A 6,560-nucleotide genomic window follows, 5' to 3' on the forward strand; every position below is an offset into this window, starting at 1 on the left:
AAAAAAAAAAAAAGAAAAAAACTGACTATGAATAAAACATGTAGACTTCCCATGCCATTATATTCCTTAAGCAATGTGATACATTTAATTTCATCAGCAGTAGAAATTCTAAATAATCAAGAGATGATTTACCTAGAGAAAAATGGAATTAGTTACATGAAACTGATACTCCATTTTACTTAAGTGACTTGGACCATCAGTGATTTTGCTCTTGGAATATCTTGGCTATAATGTATTCAGGGAAGTCTGATACAATGCAAGCAAGTGCAAAAGTGAATCCAAGCAAACCTGCCACAACAAGCTGGAACTCCTAAAAACACCACAGGTCTATGACCAGCCAATAAGGAATAGGCAAGAGTGTTCACTCCCCTCCTGGCCTTCTGCAGTCTCCTTTAGCCTATGTTCCTTCACGGTACACAGCCGCCCCACTGAAATAAATCTTAAGGCTCCATTTCAACTATACCTTCCCACTACTTTAAAACTTTAAATGATGTCTTCCTGTATCTTCTAATTGCCATTTCATATTCAACCATCATGCTTCCGTCAACAGAATGTGGCCCAATGACTTCACAAACTTCCTCACTTCCACTCTGCTTGCACTTCTATTCTTCTTGGAAGTAACCAATATGTAAGGTCATGTTTTAGAAGAAGAGAGATTTGAACCAGGTGAAACCCATAATATAGAGTACTCAGATTGAGAGACAAAACTGACGAAAGTATAGCGGATTTGTCCAGACTAACTGCTGTATTTGCTAGAACAGAAAACTGACATACTTGGCTGAAGGGACAAGGTGATGCTCAAGAACGTCTAGATCACAGTGTCTGTTACTCACCTACTTCATGCCTATGGAGTTTAAAATAAATCCATGGGCTCTTTGACACTTTCCCCTGAATAATAAGGGGGCAAACTCCATTCCTCTTAAGTGTGGGCTGGACTGAAGATTTATGAAGTGAACAGGAGGGAGCAACAGCGTATGATTCCAGACGTGAGTCCATTAAAGGCCATGATGTGGCTTTCCTCTCTTCTTTCCTCTCCTGCTCCCTGCCTTTCCTCTCCTTGCCTGCTCTGGAGAAAATCAGGTGCCATTTTTTAAAAGAATCAAGCAGATGATGAAGAAGTCCAGGTGACTGGGCTTCCTGTCAACAACCATAAGACTTACTGACATAAGACATCCTGAGAACGGGTCCCTCATCCTAAAATCCTTCAAATGACTAAAGTGCCTGTCGCTACAACTGACTGCAGCCACATCACAGAGCCACATGGAACCTGGCAGCTAACCCCAGAACAACTGGGTTGTGATGAATGCTTACGTATTAAGTCAGGAAGCTATCAATTAAGCAAAGTTTACCAATAAATAACTAATATACTTCTTACTGATAAATGTTTACAAAGAAGAGTATTAGAAGCTTCAGATACACATCTTTGAAATAACATTCCAAAACAATATACTAAAGAATAAACAGATTTTTAATTTGTTGAATTGCTGCTATGACTGAGGAGCCATGACCTCATTCATTGTATTTAACAGTGTTTGTGCACGTATGTGTGTGGGTGTCTCAAGTACAATCCCCAAATCATATCATAATTTAATTATTAAATATATTGGTGGATTTCTTTCCAAGGATGTCTCTGAAGCATATTCTCTTGCAATAATTCAGATTTCATGGCACTAGGCTTCTTAGGCAAAACTAGGCAGAACAAATGGAGATTATATATATATTCCTTAAAACCTACACACTCAATATTGGATTACTTTTTTTAAAAAAATCCATTTTCAGCTAGGCATGGTGGACAGACATGGTGGTACACAACTTTCTCAGCACTTGGGAAGCAGAGACACAGTTAGATCTCTAAGTTCAAGGCCAACCCAGTCTACATAGTGACATCGAGGCCAGTCAGGGTTACAAAATGAGTCCCTGTATCAACATTTAAAAAACAAAACCAGAAAAACCATACCTTTTTATTGCAAAATAAAACAGAAATAAAGAAAAAATTTTAAAAACAGCCTAGTGAATAAGTAAAAGACAAATATCCTTAGAAAGATCCACCTAAGCAAGGACTTTGCTCAGCTGCCACATTCGTGGGGGACTGCACGGGTGTAGTTTCTCATCCCTTATCTAAGAAAGAACCAGACTAGTTAGACTTGAGAAGCAAAGGGGGAGTGAGGCTGAAGGAGCAGTCAGAAGAGCTCTCAGGGCCAGCCTCTTAGGAGTAGCGTTGCTATGGCGGCCAGCTGCTAACACCTGTGGGGGAAGCCGAGCAGTAGCACCTTCATGAATGGAATGTTCAGTGTAAAGTTTGTATCTTTTCTAAAAATTAATTACAACGCAGGCAGGCTATAATTCCCAAGTGAGAAAGTGTGATGCAGCCGGCGTACTTGCAAACAAGTCAGCACTGATGCTGTGTAGGTTTTCATTTTGCATGGCTTTATGTCACACTACCTAGTGAAATTAAACTGCATTCCTGTGCTTTGTTATTGTCTAGAAATGAAGCTTTTGGTAGTGTGCTAGGGAAGTAAATAAATTAAGTTGAACTTTTAGTTCTGTGTCATAAGCATCAATTTTTTAACTGCAATTAATTGCCTGAGTGCCCTAACATAAAATGGCACCCTACTGTGATAACTTACAAGTATATGGGCCTTGTTCTGTGGGTCAACTGTCAGCTCAATGTCCAAGCACTGGAGTCATTCAAAAGGGTATTCCAAAAAGTGGTAAACAGTAGCCTCCTGCTGATGGCCAGGTTTGCAACAGTAGGCATGGTAACAAGAAGACTGAATCATTCTAAAATTATTATAAGCCCTTGCCTAATGCCATTCAGCTTAAGAAAGAGATCTTGCGCAGCCTTGATGAGGCTCGTGAGTCTTGCTCTTTGTGATAAAATTGTTAAGAGGTGCTAGTAAAGTTTCCTGGGCAGGCTGTAACACACTTCAAGGAGAACAGCTCTGGGTTACTCCACCTTGTCTACAGGACAACAGATGCATGTAACCACTGACACACAGTACTGACCTGGGTTCCACGCACTGTCAAGTGACTTCCTGAAGTCGCTCAGAATGAGCAGGTGGTGAAATATGATTATGACACTGCGATTTGACCACAAAATTCCTGTCCTGAGTAAGTGTTTTCACCCCTCCATTGTATCTAAAGCTGAGAGAACTGTGGGGCCAAGAACATGCAACAATGCTAGGAGCTGACTCCCATTCCTTCATGCTGAGACGCCACCCCTGCTCTACCAGGGGCTTCCAAGGCAGCCCCTGTGGTAGAGAGAGCATGGACTCAAGAAGAGCAGCTTTGGGTTGGAACCCATATCATATCATGCTGATGGTACATAAACAGGATAGCCTAGAGCAACCATCCTGGTTAGCACATTCTCTGAGCTTATTTATCTTAAAACATATGAGGACAACAGTGCTATACTGTATGAGCCAAGATTTTTCTGATTAAAACTGACAGGGACCCAAATCACCCTTACATAAAAGAAAATGTTCACTTAATAGGAAACAACGAAATGACCTCAAAGACTCCAAAATAAGGCTTGGTTAGGAGTAAGATCCAACAGAACTCCTCAAACATTAAACACTAAAACCTCACAGCCTCACCACAGGCCTACTAGTTCCCCCTCGGGATCAGCTTCTCACCTTTGCTTCCCATCCATGAAGGAAGGTTACCTTCGCTCCCCCTCAGAGCACTGTGTTGTCCATGTGGAAGCCACTAAGTCAATGGGTCTGCCAAGCACTTGCAATGTGACCACACTCAACAAGGGGGTGACACTATACAAAAACTATCTACGCGCATTATTTTTACCTTTAGTGTACGCTTTAACATTTTGAAAACAGATAATACATTAAATAAAACAGCAAAGCTAGGTCAGTTGTTTCCTTGCAACTTTTTTAATGTGGCCACTAGAAATTGTTAAAGCATTGATGTGGGAGTGTCATATATCAATCTGTTGATTTCATTGGTTAAGCAATAAAGAAACTGCTTGGCCCTGATAGGTTAAAACATAGGTGGGAGGAGTAAACAGAACAGAATGCTGGGAGGAAGAGGAAGTGAGCTCAGAAAAGCCATGCTCCCCTCTCCCAGGCACACGAGATGAAGCTCTGACCCAGGATGGACGTAGGCTAGAATCTTCCCAGTAAGACTGATGCTACAAAGATTATTAGAAATGGGCTAGTCCAGGTGCGAGAGTTAGCTGAGAAGAGGCTAGAATTAATGGGCCAAGCAGTGTTTAAAAGAATACAATTTGTGTGTTGTTATTTCGGGGCATAAGCAAGCCAGGCAGCCGGGGTGCTGGGGACGCAGCCCCGCCGCTCATATTACAACAAAGCATTAACAACTATTAAGTGACTTGTAATTTATTCTACTATATAGTGTGTCGAGATGTTGTTCCTACATGAGAAACATAGCTGTGTACAGTCCTAGATTAAATTTCTCTAGCAGAAAAACATCTTGGTGAAGAAAAAGATTTTTCCCCTTTCTACTTTAGTTTCCAAATGTACTAGAAAGACTTTTGACTGGTCACACTGAGGTCACCTAACTTCTGCTAGACATTAAAGCAATGAACTGATCAGTCCTACAACTATAGGAATGAGAGAGAGAAAAAACATGGCATAAAATACCAGCAAAACTGTCTGTCTGTCTGTCTGTTTTCCAGTGCTGAGTCATCCCATGCCTCGCACATGTGGGAGAGCACTCTGCCCAGTGACCCACATCTCCAACCCCAGGCATGAGACACTATCCCCAGAGGAAAGGAAGAGAGAAGCCAGACAGGTTGATACAAACATCTGCTGTGCCACGGGGATATGCAGCAGGGCTCTACCTAACAGTGGCAGGATTCTGACCAAAGTCCCTCTCTAAATGCTAGCAGTGCCATTAAGCCACACACCCCTTGGATAAATAGATTACTGTGAGTCGTGCCTCAGAACGACTGGCTTCAAGAGACAAGCTCTTCAGATTTCTACACTTGAACATTCAATCAAATGTGCCTAATCCAAGGGTGTTTCTGCTAAGCCCTAGAGACTGGCTGCTCATGAGTAGAACTGATTTCAAAGAGCAATTCATGAAGACACCAGCTTTACTCTACACTGGTACAAGATGGCAACACTGAAACCTACTGGTCTAAGTACTATCATTATTTAGCAAGTAACGAGTCTGGAAATATTTATATTTTTTACTGAATCCACAACTATATACAGTTAAAGTCTACAGTAATGGTTCTCAAACTGCTCAGAACTCACCTTCACATGGACTAAAAACCCCAAAGAGTTCTTGCTTAGGTATTATCTGGGTTGCTATAGACTTTTGTTTTGTTTTGTGGTAGTTTTTTTTTATTTGTTTGATTGTTTGTTTGTTTTTAGACAGGGTCTCACTAAGTAGCCCTGACTGGCCTAGAAATCACTATATAGAACCAGGCTGTCCTGGAAATCACAGAATCTGCCTACCTCTGCCTCCCAAGTGCTGGGATGTGCCACCATTCCTGGCTACTAATAACTAACTTTTTGACATATACTATATTCAAATTTTAAGCTGACTTTAAAAGAAAACTCCTTATGAGGTTTTATTGCATTCTCTTCTACAACAATGTTTCTCAACTTGTGGGCCGCAAACCCAACAAGAGTCATATATCAGATATGCTGCATATCAGATATTTACATTACAATTCACAACAGTAGCAAAATTATAGTTATGAAGTTACAATGTAATCATTTTATCATTGTGGGGTCACACAACATGAGAAAAGGGTCGCAGCATTAGGTAGATTGAAAACCACTGCTCTGGAATATTTAAAGTTTTAGATTCCAGTTCCTTATCACTATTCTTTGTAGAGATATTTGAATGTTCCAGGAACATTTTATTCAAAAGATTAATTTTCATCTGTGAACTAACTTTGCACTTTCATCAAAAAACGGTGGTTCATAAGTCTATTATGAATATTTTATTTTGTTCCATTTCTTTATATTGGTCATCTGGATTACTACAACTTGGTACTAAGTTCTTTTTTTTAATGGTAAACCAACCCTTACTAAATAATCAAATATGGGAAATATTGAAGTCAAGGTATTATCACTCTAGCTAGACATTTCAGAAGCATATGAAGATATCCTCATAAATAGAATGAAAACTGCAGTGAATTCTGGCAATTCCCTGGAAGGCATCAAAAAGCCGACAGTATAAAAGTAGTAGGAAGGCCATGAGGGGATGCCACCCAATGTGTGCTGCAAGCCTCTACTGAAACATATAGTCAATGACTTGGAGTAGAGAATGCAAAAAAAAAAATCTACTCATCAAATCTATATGTTATGCTGCTAAAAGGAAAACTGAAAACCTAAGCCAGGATACAACCCCTACCAAAAGAAAAGGTTCACACACATAAGCAACAGCAAGTAGGTGTTACATGACTTCAAGGTCAGTCAGTATATGGCATAAGCCAGATAGATGGATGGATGGATGGATGGATGGATGGATGGATGGATGGATGGATGGGATGGATGAATAGATTGAATGGATGGATGGGATGGATGAATAGATTGAATAGATGGATGGATGGATGAATAGATGGATGA

The 6,560-nt window shown here is 40.4% G+C and overlaps 1 protein-coding gene across 2 annotated transcripts in view; it reads right to left on the bottom strand.

Moving 5' to 3' along the window:
* Positions 1-6,560, bottom strand: part of Babam2 (BRISC and BRCA1 A complex member 2) — a 375,365-nt gene that overhangs the window by 217,585 nt on the left and 151,220 nt on the right. The window lies entirely within an intron of this gene.

The sequence above is a fragment of the Microtus ochrogaster genome, unplaced genomic scaffold (genome assembly GCF_000317375.1).
Source record: "Microtus ochrogaster isolate Prairie Vole_2 unplaced genomic scaffold, MicOch1.0 UNK26, whole genome shotgun sequence".
Classification (NCBI taxonomy): Eukaryota; Metazoa; Chordata; class Mammalia; order Rodentia; family Cricetidae; genus Microtus; species Microtus ochrogaster.